Source organism: Bombyx mandarina, chromosome 10 (assembly GCF_030267445.1).
Source record: "Bombyx mandarina strain Sakado chromosome 10, ASM3026744v2".
Lineage (NCBI taxonomy): Eukaryota > Metazoa > Arthropoda > Insecta > Lepidoptera > Bombycidae > Bombyx > Bombyx mandarina.
Genome location: NC_143217.1, coordinates 5,684,301 through 5,703,066, shown reverse-complemented (window position 1 = coordinate 5,703,066; position 18,766 = coordinate 5,684,301). Strand labels below are relative to the sequence as shown.

At 35.8% G+C, this 18,766-nt stretch overlaps 1 protein-coding gene across 1 annotated transcript in view; it reads right to left on the bottom strand.

The window, feature by feature from the left end:
- LOC114248713 (uncharacterized) overlaps window positions 1-18,766 on the bottom strand; it is a 254,874-nt gene that overhangs the window by 185,915 nt on the left and 50,193 nt on the right. Inside the window, exon 3 of the mRNA XM_089730304.1 lies at window positions 8,178-8,236. The gene's annotated coding sequence lies outside the window, so the exon portion shown is untranslated. The remainder of the gene's footprint in view (window positions 1-8,177; window positions 8,237-18,766) is intronic.

Genomic DNA, 18,766 nt, shown 5'->3' with positions numbered 1-18,766 from the left:
CAGAACCGTCATTAGCCACGCTCCGACACACTGAATTATGTACACCGGCACAATATGTGGCATATTGATGATTTAGAACGTGCCACATTGAAGCATTACCTCATATTCTGTTTGTGGACGACCCCTTTATCGGTCATCTTGAACGCCACATGCATTTTTATTTAAATTCGAACCGCCCGTGACTAACAACCGTCTGTGATATTCGTGACTCGTATTCGAGTCGATAACATTAAGCTTTGGGGCTCACTCATTACCTTTCATTCCTTTTTGGAAACATTTTCGCTTCGAATATGTTCATTAAAAATGGCTAGAAACTTTATTACATAGAACGAGAGCAGGATACCGTCACTTTCACTGGTTATTTTAAATTCCTTAGTGCGGACGGCAGTAATTTGAATCGTCTAAATTTAAATTAAATACTATTAAATCGAAGCATGTCTAATCAAGTTCTAAACAAAAGATTACCATTAGCGTGAAGCCCCGTTGGCCGCAATCGAATTTAAATTACGTCCATCGTTTCTAATTAGATTCAGAATTCGGTGCGGTTTCGGCAATGTTCAGATAATGTAAACAGAGGGAACCAATAAACCGGATTGGAGGCATCGACACGGCTATAAATCCGGATCCGAAGACTTCCCCACCATTTGGAAGCGATTGACTAATGGACTCTTAAGACTTTAAGACGAATACGAAATTATTTTCCGACACGTGTTACTAAGGTTACACTTTTATGTGTCCTTGGAAATGATACTCAATTCCATAGCCTATATTAAAATTGTTAATATTAAAACTCACCTATATAATTATCTCTCAATGCACTAGCTTGGTATCGGAATAAGATCAACCTATAGACACAGCCCACTGTGTTTCTCGCCGGATTTTCTTAGTGGGTCGCGATTCCCATCCAGAGGTAGATTCTGCGAAGAACTACTCTTGCTAGTGCTAGTGTTAGCAAATTCTCTCAGGTTAAGCCCGTGATCTTATCTACTCGTCCGGGCGTAGCTGGAATAGCCTCTTAGGCTGTCAGAGAACAGGTAGGAAAAAAAAAAAAAAAGAATAACATATATTTAGCTTGCATTAAAATTGAGTATCATCAGGCGTTGCCTTAAGTTAAAATGAAAAAGGTATGTTTACAAAAGACAATTTTCTTTTACTAGAGGGTCCGCCTCGTGAAAAATATTGGATAAAAGACGAAGTATACACAAAAGATTTGAAAAAAAGTGAACTAGACATTTTCACGACTGTGCGTCACTGAAATTTGGGTTTAAAAAGTTGGAATACGTTTTCACTATGCATAAAGTTTGCTGATTTGCTTCGAAAAAGGAATTTGGTTTTGAAAATTTAATAGTAAAAATAAAATAATAAATGTTTTGCCTTAAAATGAGATAGAACGATATTACGTCAAAGTTTTAATCTAAGTATAATTATATTGTACACTTAGTTTGAAATCAGTCTCTCATTCAATTAAAGCAAATCTAGTGAAGATAATTCGACATTATTCTTTACATTCATTTAGAGAACGTCGACATAATGTTTTACTATTTAACTTGCACGCTGTCTTTACTAGTACATATTTATCATTTAAAAAAATGCTTAAATGACCACTTGTATTTGAAGAGTTTACCATTTTTAGAAACCTAAGCCCTTTGCCTAAAACCGGAAAACATAACTAAAGTTATAATGAAATATACTTAATAATAATAATCATCATCATCATCATCAATAGCCCACAGTCGTCCACTGCTGGACATAGGCCTCTCCCAATCCAGACCACTGAGCCCCGTCTGCGGCTCTCCCCATCTACTTCTTGCCGGCCACCGTGCGGAGGTCATCGCACCATCTAGCCAAGCGGCGTCCCACGTTACGTCTTCCGCTGCGCGTTCTCCACTCGAGAACCCGCCTGCTTCAGCGATCGTCAGTCCTACGGCTTATATGGCCAGCCCACTGCCACTTCAGCTTGCTGATTCTTTGAGCTATGTCGATGACTTTAGTTCTCTGTCGAATAATCTCATTCCGTGTGCTTAATAATATGCGTTATAAAAACGAGTTGCCATCAGTTAGGTGGCGAAGCAAATAAAAACTAACTTATATTAAAACTATCAGCATCTCAGGACGCGGCTCCGTTTCTACAACGACAGAGTTAGACAGGCGTATGATTAATGGATACGTCAATATACGGCGCGGCTACTGGCAGATCGATTTGCGTAGACATATGGCATATCTAGATTGCATTATATATCATGCTATTGCTATCGGCCCTTGAAACCTCCAAATCTATGTAGATAATTTGCTACTTTATAACTCCTAATTTAACAGTGTTTACAAATATATAGTTATAGGACCATGTGCCTGTTGTCATGACAACAAATTTACTGTACTTATAATTACGGTAGTATTAAGGTTATTCAAATTTCAAAACGATCCAGTTACTGCAGTAGTATTATTACTAGCAGTGAACGAAATATCTGAATACATTATACAAAATTAATTCTAAGAAAAATCCTAAGTTATTACGTGCTAGGATCTGGATAATAAAACGAAATTGGGATGCGTATCCACAAGTCATTTTATTACTTAAACGCGAAAGGTTGTGGAAACGTACCAAAACGTCCTAAGTATACAAGAGCGTATTTGAGTGATTTAATTTCGTTCGTATAAAACAAAAAACACGTAAAAATGTTAAGAAGATTTAATAGGATACTATGTAGTGAATGCGAGGTTGTTTTCATTCAGAGCGAAGAGAAATAAAGGCTCATACTCATTCAACGTATGGCTTTTTCATTTGTCGGCAAAGAGCTCCAAATGGGTTTATGTCTTAAGTGAAATGAAAGAATGTTATTAGGAACATGGCTTATGTTATTCGTATATGTACTCATAAAATTGGAAGAATCAACGAAGGAAACAAAAATATGAGTAATGCTTGTAAATCTGATAACGAAATAAGTGTTAGATTTCGAAGACACTTGATATTCGCTTAGGATAAGTTATTTTTTACAACATTTTACGACTATTCATATTTCTCTAAAACATACGCTCAATCGTATCGTAAATTTGACATTTAAAATCTTTATCCCAAACGTTTTCTTATCTACATTTCGAATCTGAATTAAGTATAAAACTTATGAGTTTCTGATACCGATAAATTGCTTAGGTTTTTTGCAAAAAAAAAGACTCGATATGGCAACCATAAAGTCTGACCCCTTTCTGTGACGCGACCATGATTTCGAAGCAAAGTATTATTTGTATGAAACGTCTTATCTATTGTCTTTCGTGGGCTCGAATTTGAAAGGTTAATTTTACTAGCTGTTGATGAATTTAAATAGAAAACTGTGCTCACGTTCTATTCAATTAATTGGTGTCAGCAAGCGAGCTCTAAGGGCCACGAATTCAGCTGACACATTAATATTTATCGAGAAAATTCCTCCACCCAATAATCTTATATGGACTTAAGTTTTTATTAATTAAAGTGTTAGTTTTCGGACGCCGCGTTGCAATTATTGATTCCCGATAATACTTCGAATATATGAAATTTCGATTTTTAAATTAGTCTGATGATAAACAGATTGTTTGAAAAACATTTTCTTCGTGAACGTCTTGGTTAAGAAATGTAGAAGGTAATATATGGTATAGTTATGTATAAAAGAATAAATATATATTAGTATTATTTACATGTGAAATACTCTTTCGAGGGTTTGAAATACTCTTGGTTTTCCGCCTGATCAGTCTATCTGAAAGGAATCGTCGGTTTTACTATTTTGTATTGTGTGAATGTTAAATTAGAAAAGTAGGTACATTATAGGAATTAACATGAAAATGCTAATTTCATACTACGAATAAAATAATGATTTAAAGAGAACATACATTATTATTTTACTTCTTTATTCGAATTTGGAATGCGATTGTTGTCTAAGACGCTTATCGTGTTCCCTCCATAAATTATAATTTCTCACAAAATGGCGAAACGGTAGGTATACTTTTTGCTACACGGAAAATAAACCTTGTTGTACACATTGTTCGCGTATAGTGTATTCTAAATTATTTTCGCTAATTCAACAAAGACTAGGGGTAAGAAAATGGCTAATGATGTAGTTTGCCATAATTATTCCATAATATTTTATTTTTACTTAACCTACAGGCAACTAATTATATTGATATAGCTGTAAATAATTTTACTGTTGAAAAAGATAATGATAAAAGATCCAATCAACGAAATAAAAAATTACAAAAAAGGTGTGGGATGTTCACAAAGAGGTCTTGACTAAAATTGCTGTAACATACTTGCCAAATCATCATTATTGAATTGCCTTGCGTTTTAAAATAAATTTAAACCTGACATTTTAAGTGCTCTGAGGAATTATTCGAGATGATACCAACGTCTCGTTTTTACTATCGCATCGCCCGCCACCGGAGTAGAGTTCATCCATACTACCTGGAGCCACTGCGGTCATCCACAGTGCGTTTCCAGAGGTCTTTTTTGCCACGTACCATCCGGCTATAGAATAAGATCCCCTCCACGGTGTTTCCCGAGCGCTATGATATGTCCCTCTTCAAACGAGGCTTGTGGAGAGTATTAAGCGGTAGGCAACGGCTTGGCTCTGCCCCTGGTATTGCTGAAGTCAATGGGCGACGGTAACCACTCACCATAAGGTGGGCCGTATGCTCGTCTGTCTACAAGGGTAATAAAAAAAAATCATGAAAAATTAATCACAAATTCATATTCTTTTGGAGTCAAACTCAAAACGCTCCTTAGGGGCGTAACTTATTTTGTTACATTATTCTGAGCAATGAAATTTGTTTTCTTTAGACACTACTTCGTGACTACTTTTCGAACATCGAAAATTAGGTCAACTTTCACCAGTACCTCACAGTAGCCGTTTAAGTGGTTGAAGTATTCTCTAATAATAATAAAAATTCACTTAGTTTAAAAAAATATTTCAATTCACGAATGCCTTAGCAACTGCTCCATGTCAAGGATATTATTATGTTTAATGCGTATTTTTACGGAAAATTCGTGCAAATAAACTCCCTTCCACAAAGAAAACTCTGGTCTTCGATCAACCTCGAGCGATGACAAACATCGAAGCGCAAACTATTGAACGTGTCAACAAAATTACGCGACAAGTGTCATCTGAATATTGATAGAAATGTCGCGAGGGCTACCAACATTAGAAACGAAATTTAAATTCACGCGTCGTTCAACGTCGTCAGCGATGACGCGTAATCATGCTAATTCTAATGGAAAAACAATACAGTGGCTCAGCCCTATGAGTTTTACGAGTACATAAACAAAAAACTTATTGGTTTACTGGTGGTAGGACCTCTTGTGAGTCCGCGCGGGTGGGTACCACGACCCTGCCTATTTCTGCCGTGAAGCAGTAATGCGTTTCGGTTTGAAGGGTGGGGCAGCCGTTGTGGATGTCTATGGGCTCCAGTAACCACTTAATACCAGGTGGGCTGTGAGCTCGTCTACCCATCTAAGCAATAAATAAAAAAAAACCCAATATAAAAATTTTGTCTGCAGCAAGCGTTATGTTGATCGTACGTAACATATTATGTATAAAATTAATGCACATATATTATTTATTTTGATTCACTTCAAACTTTTGTTTGGTTGTTTTTGGCACTTCAGACAAAGTTTTTGCGATAGTACCATCAAAGCACGATAGGCGGTGCGTGAGTTGTTCTTTCTATCATTTCACAGCGTAGCGTGGCTTAGTTTCATTCGCGAGAAATAATCAGCTAATGAAAAAGCAGGTAGCCAATTTATTCAGTGAAATATTGTGGATCGATCTTAAATGTAACATTTACCTCCCGCAAGGCAACATGAGTGCTGTAGATTAATAAAAAGTCTGTAATATAATTTTTTATTTATTTTTCAGGAGATATAAGAGGAAAACTAAAGTAATCGCATTACGAGCGGGCTTAATTATTCATTCGTTTTGATGATTAGGACATGCTTTTTTTTAATAAAAAAATGAACCCACATCCTTTTCATCATTCTATAGATTCTATAAAACATGATTTACAAACCAACCAATTTGTTCAAAGTTTATTGTTGTCGCTAATGACGTCAGTCATTATCATAACCACATTTTGTGCTGATAACTAAATATGCAAATTTAGCGATCAATTTACACTTATAAATGTATAGTGTGTTTTCAATGATAATAAAATATATTTTTCTTAGTTACTACTCAGACTAAAAGCTATATAAAGCCAATACGACATTATATTGTATTTGATGTAGTACAAAATCTCCAAGCGTGAATTATCGATTTTATTCTTATATTGTTTATTCTTTATCGAAGGTGCCAACCCTACGACAAGGCGCGCGGCGGCGGCCAACAGCGGTTCGTTTTCGGGAGGTCATTGTGCGCGCGAGATGACGTCACCGATGACCTTGACGCGAAACCCCTCCGCGCCTCGTGGAGCACGTGTGAAAAATGTCGCCAGTCATTAGATCCGTTCAAGACTTTTACAACAGCTCTGGACAATTCTTCTTCACAGTACAAGTGTTTTTAGTATTATAGATTTTTTATTTTAATTTTCTGAAATTTCAGCTACGATCTAACAAACTTTTTTAAGATATATTGAATTTATTTTATTCGTTTTTGATTGCAGATATTACGAATAAGCTACATTTATCTGGCATATAGTCATCACGTATAGCTCCTTAGACTATTTAGAAATTATTTAAAATTAATATTTTGTTTCATCAATTTAAATTATATAATTTTGTTAAAACGTACCTACATAATATATACAATATTGAAACATTTGGGTGATTATGTATGTACATATGAGTAACTCGTAATAAATTAAATTTAAATAAGTAAATTTTTAATTGTAAAATTTGTAATTTTGTTTTATGGATGAAAAATGAAGAAAACCACAATACTTACTTCACACCGCAAAAGAAGTTTCACTTCTTTCATGTGCACCAAGTTGCACGCGCACCATTTTTTTTGTTCTTTTTTTTTGCTTTATATTAACAAACGGCTCATGGTCTCAAGTCCGTGAATATAACACAACTTATAAAAAAGTATATGGCTTACCCAAATTCTACTAATTTTCACGAGTTTCTTCCGCGACCACGAAAAGTATCAAGATTTTTATATGCCGGAAAAAAATCCTAATTAATTAAATAATGACATTAAATGTGTTAAAACAGTGCACTCTTTTTGAGACTCTTCAATTGTTTAACTCAAAATGTGTAGCGGTATTCACGTTGAGGCGTCTATGGGCTTTTCATTGATATGCTATTGCTATCTTGACATTAAATCAATGACAACTTCATAATAACACTGTTAGAGCTGTTACATTTCCTCGTCATAAATAATCGCGCGTCGTCTAAGCAATAACTTGTAGATGGGCCTAGTGACAAGTTTAGCTCGATTCCACTGGGCATTATGTGATTAATTGGCAATTAGTCGAGTAGTAACGTGCGGGTGAATCAACCGTCTGACATTCAGCGCCCTTGCTTCGTCCTCTGACAGCGTATATGCCGAATACAACGTATTTTCGATAAAGCATTCGGGAATTTTCTCGATGCGAATTCGATTTAAAATTAAAATGAACATTTACATGCAATTGACGACATGATAAATGCGTAAAAATATGTTGATTGTGTTTTTTTTAGTGTACGAAACATTATAACCACTGTCGATATAAAATTCTTGTGTTCTAGAATGCTTGTTACATAATCTATCTAATCCCGTAAGTGAATAATTTGCTCAAACTTACAACTATACAAGTTCGAGTTGATATCGAGTTTCAGTGGTAGCTTTTTCAGGCCAACACCGACATCGGTCAACAACACCAGCCGATACTTTGTCACTGATAATGATTTACTCCAAAACTTCATGTCATAAAAAACAAAACAGAAGAAACTGACATGACGTTTCTCAAAATAAAATCGTGAAAAATATATCCAAATGAATAATCACGTTCCGTTTCATGTAAATAACATGTCACTTTTATTTTTAATGTTTTGTAGCTTGTTTTTGTGTCCCACTGACGTTTTTGTTGTTGTATGTATCTTATATGTTACTAAACATATTTTGGCTGCAGACTTCTTGATTTATACTACATATTTAAAAAAAAACAGGTAAAGCGATGGGGAGTAATTGAAAAAAAAAAACACCTTTTTAATTTGGTCTTAAAAGGCGGGAACTTACCGTTTATTAAGGCAAACCCATCCGAGGCATTTGTCGATATCGTAAGTATGACGCTGTATCTGTGGACAAAAAAAAAAACAATTTAAATATTTTAATTCTAACATCATTTTTATTCCGTACCGTCAGCGTCACTTGTAAAGATGTCAACAAATCTTGGTAGTTCATTTTAAACTACATTCAATTGTCGGATTTATTTGAGATTTTATTTTTATTTTTTTTATTGCCTTTGTAGGCAGACGAGCATACGGCCCACCTGATGGTGAGTGGTTACCGTCGCCCATGGACTTCAGCAATGCCAGGGGCAGAACCAAGCCACTGCCTACCGCTTAATAATACTCTGGTGTATTGCAATATAATGTTTAGCATTACAATCACACTCTCAAATAAATCTATCTATATTTCATGGTATTTCTTGAGATTAAAAATATTAAAAGAGTCCCTAATGGTAGATAAAAACTCGTCTATACCCTTGGCATTGTTGATGTCTGTGAGCAACGATGATCATTTGTCACCGATGATCGTAAAAAAGAGAGTTAGCTCATATGACGAGCTTTATACCTAACCATAACCTAACGATATCTTTTGAAAGCACTGTTGATGACCATTACGGGTGCAGTTTAGAGTTGGACTCTGTTAATTTAGTGGGTGGGTCTTTAACATCTTCGGCCACCGAGTTATACATATACTGCGCATTGCACGGGCGCTGGAACCTTGTACGAGTTTTTTTTAATTGCTTACATGAGTGGACGAGCTCACAGCCCACCTAGTGTTAAGTGGTTACTGGAGCCCATAGACATCTACAACGCAAATGCGCCACCCACCTTGAGATAAGTTCTAAGGTCTCAGTATAGTTACAATGGCTGCCCCACCCTTCAAGCCGAAACGCATTGCTGCTTCAGGGCAGAAATAGGCAGGGTGGTGGTACCTACCCGCGCGGACTCACAAGAGGTTCTAGCACCAGTAAAAAAGGTTCGGAAAAAAAAAGAGTTAAACTCGTGCAGTGACGATTGAGGGTTTTGTAAAAAACGAAATAATGGGATGGTTTCAAACAGTATTAACAAACAGAGCACACCCAAGTCTCTTTCGCAAAATGAAATGCCATATGCGGATTATCGAGAATCCCTATGGCCCTCTTCTGTGTTGTGGAATCAAATTGAATCACCCGGGATGGGAACTGTACTCCACGTAAGGCCAACCAGTGCCTTATAACACATAAGTCAAAGAATAAAAAGCCACAGTTAGTCCAAGCATAATGTTAAGTTGTTATTGTCTTCATTGTCAAACTAAAGAGCTCTGTGTTCGAAGCTTCTATGTTTAATTAAAATAAGATTTACTCATGCTATTTATAAAACAATATTATGTGTCTGGTAACATTACGACGTAGCGAAAACCCCACGTCACGTAAATTGAAACGCATTGTTCTTATGAAAAACAGACGCATTATCCAAATGGAAAACGTCCTAAATTATGATAAATATCACTTTCTTATCAAGGACTCGGCGAAACTTTTGATATTAGCACGTTTCTAGTTTTAATGGCGGACAGAGGTATTGTTTGCGAAGTTCATAAAGCGTTTATGAAGATTGAGAAAAAATATTACTTCTACAGTAATTGAGTTGTAAAACGTTATTTCCAAGATTGTATAGTATTTTAGCATATAGTGAGGAGTAAGAGTATTGAAAAATTAGCTCTCTGAGTTTATTGCCGGATCTTCTCAGAAGGTTGCGATTTCGCTCCGGTTGTAGATTCTGAAAAGTACTGCTCTTGCCAGAGCTAGTGTTACCAAATTCTCTCAAGTTGAACCCGAGAGCTCACCTACGCGTCCGGGTGTAGCTGGAATAGCCTCTTAGGTTACCAGCGAATAACTAGGATTTTTTTTTAGAAACGATTTGGGCGTGTCGTGAATCCGCTTGGGTAAGTGCCGCAGCATTGCTTACTTCTGCAGCAAGGATGTGTTCCGTTTGAAGAATGGGGCAGTCGTTTGTACAAAATTTACACAAAAATCATTCGAATTGAAACGTAATACTTTTTTGGAGAAATTTCTTATGCGTCCTAACTACGAAATAAGAATCAACAACCAGTTTTTTTAAGCTATTGCATAGCTTTTATCGCGGGCCTTGAGCGCGGCGACCGAATCATGAAATTCCGTAACAAAAAAAACGTTACACCCCTCACTCCGCCTACCATGTAGCTCGCGTTCAACACATTCACACGTTGCGCTTGTGTAGTGTTTGTGAATAAGCGCGTGGCGTGACGTCGCACTGCATGCGCATCATAAAAAGTCTGCCCATCTCTCTCTCGCGCGGTCTAGCTTATGAGTGTGAAGGGGACAGTTAAGGTTTTGCTTTTATTAATGTTTAATATAGCGTGGTCTTGTTTTATTATTGTTTTAATATTAAATTATCATTGTCTAATTATAATTGCATAAGTTGATAAAAAATGTAATGCAATAACTTTACCGCGGCAGTTCCCGTGTGCCACACGTTTTTTTTTTTTTCTAACCCAATATTTTACCAGTTAATCTGCCAGGTTTCATTGTAAATATTTCTAAATGCTTAAAATATATATGCATTTGTTAACACGTTTCACACACCATCATGTGTTGATCGTACTAACCTATACTATAAAAGTATTAGTGCCAATAACAATTGTACAAAGTGTCCACTTGATCATATAAACGTTGCATAGTACTTACACAAAATACCAACAAAAAGACTATCAGATATTGAGATCAGCGGTAAAAAATATTATGAAAGAAGAAATAATTTTATGTTTATACTTCAAACACCGAAATTTGGTGATATTCAATTTCATTTCTTATTGTGTTTGAAGTTATCGAATGGTATTTTCCTCCTTCTCGTATTAAAACAAAGGTTGAATCAAAAACTTATTCACGCGATGCACTATAGGAATTCTTTCGTTGAACTCTCTGCGGAATATTGTAGATTTTATTATTTATCTTTTTGTGTCTTAAAATAAAAAGAAGAGCGAGTGTTTTATGCTCCCGCGGCTAGTCGGCGCAAAAGATACTAAGGTGGAGTATGTTTATATTATATACGTATGTATATCTATATTATGTAACAAATTTTTATTACATGGTTAAATTGATTAAGCGATTCGGCACTTTTTTAACTGAATAAAAATTGAATACGATCTTTTTTGTATTTGATTTGTATTTCATAAATAATTAGAGGAAACATCTGTAATAAATCGGTGAGAACAGCACAGTTAAGTATCAATGCTTTTATTTTAGGGTCTATTGACGAATAAATTTTTTTTGGAAATAGTCAGTTTTTAAATTTCGATCACTGGGCAAAGAGTAGTAGGTATCAACAAGTTTAAATTTCGATAACTGGGCAAAGTGTAGTAGGTATCAACGTAAAAAAAATATGTTTTTTTTTTATATAACTAATATTATAATATTACTTTAGCTAGTTCATATTTTTAATGTTAAAATTACACCAGTTGAATTTACGGTGAGCAGTATTGTTGGTGTCCCTAAGCGACGGTGACCACAAGTTCTTTTTACACCTTTGGCAATGTAAGAACCATAGTACACAAAAAAAAAATCTCGCCGCAAAAACAATGTAGTAAACGTTTGCAAGGTTCAACAAGGTGATTTTAAAACTACGCGCGTTAAGTTCGTGTTATAATAATGTTGTTCCTAAAGCAACTTTCGTTGTCCGCTGAGATTTCGTAGTATTCTTGCATTCTCGCGTTCAATGCTCGGAATAGTTTGCACCGGTTCGTTATCAGATTCGACTCGGTAGTTGAAACATTTTTTGCATCAATTATCCGGTTTGCGTGATGTTTTCTTTTTTATTGTGGCTTGTTGACTGTTTTTTTTTTTGACGGTGCTCGTTGATAAAAAGTTAGTAGAGAATGTATGTGTATGTTTTGCGTGTGTTTGTATTAAATATAAAATTTATTCATGTAATGTTTAATTAACGGCCGTTTGGTGTAGTGGTAAGTGACATGGTCACTACACAAGGGGGTCGCGGGTTCGAATCCCGCCAAGGGAAGATATTTGTATGATAAATATAAATGTCTTTTCCAGGGTTATGGATGTATATTAAATATATGTATGTGTATAATAAAAATCTTACATTTATTTCCGTTATCTGGTACCTGTAACACAAGCTCTTTACGAACTTATCACGGGACCAGTTAACGTGGCGTGATTGTTAAAAAAAAAAGTCCTTTGTCGATTTATATAATACATAATTATTTAGCGCTTAAATTTACATTTTGATATTATTATGATGATAGGTTTAAGATAATTTAATTAATGTTACTAAATAAAATTAAATGTATAATAATATATAAACGTATTTTTCATAAGCTCGGTTTGACAAAGTTTCAAAACTTTGTACAGCTGTTGTTGAAATATAAGGGAATTATTTTGGCACAATGCCTTATGCCAGTATAAGGTTGTAATATTATTATTCTTGATCAGTGGGATATCGACGGACTTTTGCTTCCATATAAGAGATCGTGGTGGGGTATGTTGGAGTCTACGCTGCGTTATCACATACATAGCTAACTAAATGTAGGTTTTCAGAGTATGTCACAACTGAGAATACTGACATGCGTAATAGAAGAATCGTTGTTATTTTTGTACGCAAGTAAGGTCCTTTCTATAAAATATTTAATTTATGATTTTAGAATCATGTGATTTTTTTGTATAGTAAAATTTTGGTTTATTTTGTGTTTTTTTACAAATAATTTTATCTCCGTCTTTTTTTTTAGGTATCCCCAATTAGTGAAGAGTATTAGTTAAGAGTGCCTAATTAACGACAACAAAAACCTTGCACCCTGAACCCTAGTCAATATTCAGATAATCATTTTTAAATTGAACTAATCATTTGATAGCATTGCTTTCAATGCGAGTTTTTAGTTTTTTGTCTGTGGAAAAAAAAGAAAGATAGAGAGAGGTTTAACACCACACGCACGCTTGCATAAGCCATATACAAAGTCGAAGTCATTTGGTACCTTCGATCAACAATAGTAACTGTTGATCGAAGTTTGGTACGAAAACATGTCATAAGCCTATCATTATCATTATCCAACTCCAATTTCGTCTGAACAGTCGTCTTATAGGATTATTTACACAATCTATTCATATCCTCTTCGGTCTCGCTCAGTCGGAATAATACGCAAAATGAAAACCTTAAAGCAATTCTCGTAACCAGGTTCGTGAGGTTATTTCGTGAAATCAATGAACAAATTGAACTTACATAAATTTTCCTAATTACATGAACCCAGCAACGTGACACAAAATATGCTCTTTGATGTGTCTTAATTTTCGTCTGACATTCGTTGAGGCGAAGATCGGCGTTCCCCTAAAGAGTTTCAGGTTTCAAAGTATGTAAATTCTATTATGGAGCTCTGAACTTTTGGAGATTTACTGTATTATGGGAGCAGCTGAATTTGCGTTTTTGATGTGAGTTAATAAATCAATCTCTTGGACTCGATCGTCCAACGTCTCTGTCTATAGAACAGACAAGGCTGTATGGGCTTAGATCCCCTTGCCTTTCCTGATAAGGAAAAATTGTACCAAAAAAACAACGTCTCTTGGGCTGAATGTTCTATGCCTACATCGGGCAAAGATTTGTGTTGAGTGGGTTAGTTTACTCTTAGTTTGGATTTTCAATCTCTATGTATGTATATCAGTCTCTAGTTCCTATAGTACTACAGGGAGTCATAGTTTAGAGCGAGGAGACGGTGATTGAGCCTTATTATCATTACTGAGTCAAATATGAATGAATGAAGCTCATTAAAAAGACTTCCATGTAGAATAGTATTTTAATGAGACCTCACAGTTGCTTTCCTATGAATTGTCTTTTCACAAAGAAAATGTATACAGTAAATAAAATTGGCAACAAGTATTTTGACAGTTCGTTTCTTTACGAGAATTTCCAGATAGATGAAACGAGTTGTATTTCGAGTTTTGTTTTAGTTTCATTTAAATGGACCTACACAATAATAGCCGACTTTTAACCAAATTAAAGTTACTACTACTAAAAGTACTAAATGAAATTTTGTTACGATACCTTCAAAACGTCATCTAGCTAGCATTGCACCATCCGTCATAAGAACTGAAGACCGAATTCTAATTCTAAGCGGTTACCCATTTATAGTGTGTTTCAAGAGGTAATTTTTATTATAGATTTTTTTATGTTTGATGGATTACTGGTGTCCCGGAGGCCTTATCAGTTTCACCAGGACAGGTGACCGAGCAAAGGCTCAACCAGGAGGGGTGGGATTTGCTAACAGCTGACCTAGCGCCGAAGGAGACCTAACAACTCAAGGGCAGCTGCTTCGCGAATGAATCTACTACCGGATCTGAATCGCGACCCGCTGAGAAGATCCGGCGGGAAACTCAGCGGGCGGATTAGGTTGCACGAACTCTTTGCCGAGTTCGATGAGTAAGCATACGTGCAGAGCACTCCACGCAGCGGCTTATAAAGGCTAATTCCCCATTCGGCGGTTCGCAACTTCAACCCTTCCAGCGTTTGTATCTGATGTCCTACGTGCCACTAGCGCTATCTCAAAGCAGTTTCTCGCAGTTGTCAACACATATATGGCTTCCCGTCATATATATAACAATGATAACTCAACATAGGATTGACCATAAGATCGTCTACTCTTCTGATCGGCCTCAGTACAAAAAGAATGAAACTCCTTTGTTAGACAGACCTAGGAATTCTTTAAGAGAATCCAATCAGAAAATGCAGAAAAGAAAGTGTTATTTCTTTTAACAATTGTACTTAACCTCACGTACGGTATTGGGAATAATCCATCGTCACATAATCGAAAACGATCGAATATATTCGAAAACTCAGGACACTACTAAGAGTTCTCAATGACTTTGAAATGTTAAGTTACGTGTAGGCACATGTACAGTTTTGATATTGTTAAATTCCCTTTGTGCCACACAAACGCTTAAGAAAAGATCCTTAGAAGTTTACAGGGGCTTTTAGTTGCGAGGTTTCCGTTTGTGTGGTGTATTTATTATTTGTTTAAATATTGGAAACAGTGTAGGTATATCCCGAGTTGTTTCCTACTGAGCAATATCGTTTTGTTGTTGCTTATTTTTTTAAATCTTTGTTAAGTTTTCCTTTGCTTAACTTTTAATCTATTTCATAATCATTGCCGATTTGCAATTAAAAAAAAAAAAACGTAAAATATTAAATCCGTCTCTGCATTAATTCGAATACTAAATAAAAATTTGCCAGCTCCATATTTTTCAGCGCGCTCCAACGGCATCAATAATTTTTTGCTGTTATTTAATAAAATACGAGAACGTTTTGCTCCTCATAAAACAAATTGTTCCCGAGTCGGATACAAACACGTTCAATTGAAACTCGGAATTTTATCGGCCAAGACGGATTGATGGCTAGGTGCAATCGACAGTCTTATCCGTGCCCCCTTTTCATATATTTTTCAGTCTAAGTGAAGGTTTTCTCTATATCTACCGACACTCCCGATCGTCGTAACTAAGGCTTTTAGCCCTGACCCATAACGCCCAACGCTAACTTAACCTTAATTAAGCGTACATTGTAACTCTAGTTTTTCAGGTTATTAGACATAAAACCAAGTTTTATTAATCAACTTACCTTCAGTTTTATGAATATTACTCTGGACCAAATGTTTAGCATTCAGTCTTTTAAATATATAGGCCCAAGCTACGGATTTAATCGTATTTTATTGGACAATTTCGAACGCGTCTCGTGTAAAGTTGTTCATCTTGAATAATAAAATCGTTATTACTGTCTTCTGTGAGCACGTTTCTCAGAAAACCTCTCAGTGCGATGACATAAAACAGCCTACACGAAGAACCACTTGACTGAAATGGGATGACAATCAACGTTGCGTGTCAACGCCCAAACAGTTATCCTTGGGTCCTTCTACGTCTATTAGCGACCCTCGCAAGGGAAATCAGCCTGTATACGCTTATCACGTCTCATTAAGTCCGGCCATGATGAGAGCAAGGGCATGAATTCCGGGCCCTGGGAGATTTATGTGTTAAATCGATTAATAGTTGACCATTATAATGTTGATAAAGTGTAATCTTAGCCATTTTATGGACCGAATTCATTATTGCATGTCTAAAATACAAGGATGTGCTTAACACAGTAACTTTAATCTTATTAAAAGCGATCACAAAATGGCGAGCTTAAAAAACAAAAAAAAACTTTAACGTTAAAACTAGGATAAGTTAAAAATATAAGCAGAAAATCCAAACGGTGCGGTCGCAGCCTTGATTTAAAAATAAATTGTGTAATTTTCCCCGCGTCTAATACCAAGGATCCCGTTTAAACAGAATACTCATCCGTCCAATTCAATTACGAAAGAAAATACCGGAGCGATGGCGCAGTGAAAGTTCCACTTTCATATTCAAATAACCCTTTGCTCGCGCTTGAACAAAACGGGTTATTCATTAATGTAATTCATTGCAGCTTGTGCAGTAACTGAAGGACATAATATTACTTATTACAAGGTTGGTTAGTGGACTTGCTCAGGAATCTCAAGGAACAAAGGAAGCTTTGTTACTTAATTACTATAATTTTTGTAGCTTAAACTATTTGATACAATGATATCACGGGCTTTTTTTGCATTAATCGAGTTAGTTAAATAAATTAGTCTATGAATGGATTACACAGTAGTGTTGTATTGTAACAGCTGATTTCCTGTCATAGGGATGATGTTGATCTCAATAGATCTAATCTCAATAGAGTTACTATTGCCTACGCAGTGGCATTCAGATTATGGTATCTGTGGATTCCGGTAAGCGGTGAATGTTATGAAAATTTGTTTTCATATAAACGCTAATCTATCTATATACTTAAGTATATAAAAATGTATTGCTGTTCGTTAGTCCCGCTAAAACTCGAGAACGGCTGGACCGATTTGGCTAATTTTAGTCTTGAGTTATTTGTGGAAGTCCAGAGAAGGTTTAAAATGTAGATAAATATGAAAATGCTCGGAATTAAATAAAAATAACAATTTTGTTTTTCCTTTGATGTGTCCCGCATCGGACGGATTCCTTTTGTTTGTTTTAAGTTTATTTTATACAAAAGTTTAGGTATTTTATTTATTGATTAAGGCACTGCGAAGTCTGCTGGGTCAGCTAGTTTAGTAATAATAGTTTTGAAGTCTTACTGGCCTAAAGGATAAGACGTCCGATGCATTCGTATCGAGTGATGCGACTGTGCTGATGTTCGAATTTCGCCAATTTTTCCAATGAAATACGTAGGTACTTAACAAATGTTCACGATTGACTTTCACGGTGAAGTAATAACGTCGTGTAATAAAAATCAAACCCGCAAAATAATAATTTGCGTAATTTTGGCGGTAGGACGTCTCGTGAGTTCGCACGGGTAGGTAACACCGCCCCGCCTATTTCTGTCGTGAAGCAGTAATGCGTTTCGGTTTGAAGAGTGGGGCAGGCGTTGTAGTGTTAAAAGTTAGACCTTACAATTTATGTCTAAAGGTGGGTGGCGGCATTTACGTTGTAGATGTCTATGGGCTCCGGTAACCACATAGCATCAGGACCGTGAGCTCGCCCACCTATCTAAGCAATAAAAAAAGCTTTAAATACTAATAAAGTGGATAATTAGAAGTATTATTTACGAATTATTTAAGAAAACTACACGAACAACTTTAATTAACCACGGAATTGCATTCGCATTCTACAAATTACGTCTCTCTTTCTTTTTAACTGGCGACCCAAGGAATAGAGCGATTGAGATGAAAACCGTTTTGTCGTAATTTTATTTTGAGTTGAATCCAGCTGACCCGTACAATAATACTCACTGTTCAGAAAGACAAAGGGAACACACTATTTTATCAATTGCTTCGTTCTCCTTGAACGAAAATCAATTCATTACTTTAGAGTGGGTTTCACACCAACGCGTTCTACTCTGAAACGCGTCGTATAAAATAAATAAAACCATGATAGAAGATATAAATAATGCGTTAATCTATAAGCTGTATTATTTTATTTTGTTCAGTTTTTCTGCATAGTAATTATATTATGTATATGAATAATTAAACAATGAATTTCTGTCATACGAAGCGGGATAAATTTACATAAAATTTCGCTTTAACACTACTACACGGTCGGTTGCGCTCTGTAACTTAACAACTTCGCATCTTGAAATTATCTGATAAATAAATTACGGTCGTGTTTATGAACGTCAATGCTAGAACCAGTTTAAAAATATATCTCACTGGATGAAACTTATGAACGTATCTATGATTACATCATTTAAGTTTCAATGTTGGCACGTAAATAAAAGTTCTTTTGCTTTTGCTGTTCAAAATAAAATGAATATTTTTTTAATAAATTTGAAGATCAATCTAAATATTGATTCGCTTTTACTGTCTAATTCTGTGTATTAGAAATTGTGATTCTTTATTGATTCTCGCCCAAAACACGTCATTTCGGATCCTCCCGATCCAGTAACGGTGCTTTTAGGTACCTTAAGCACCGATCACCGTTCCCGTCGAACCCGTCGCCTGCGAGAAGGGTTCGGCGATTAAAGTAACCCATAGACACAGTACACTAAATTTCTCGCCGGATC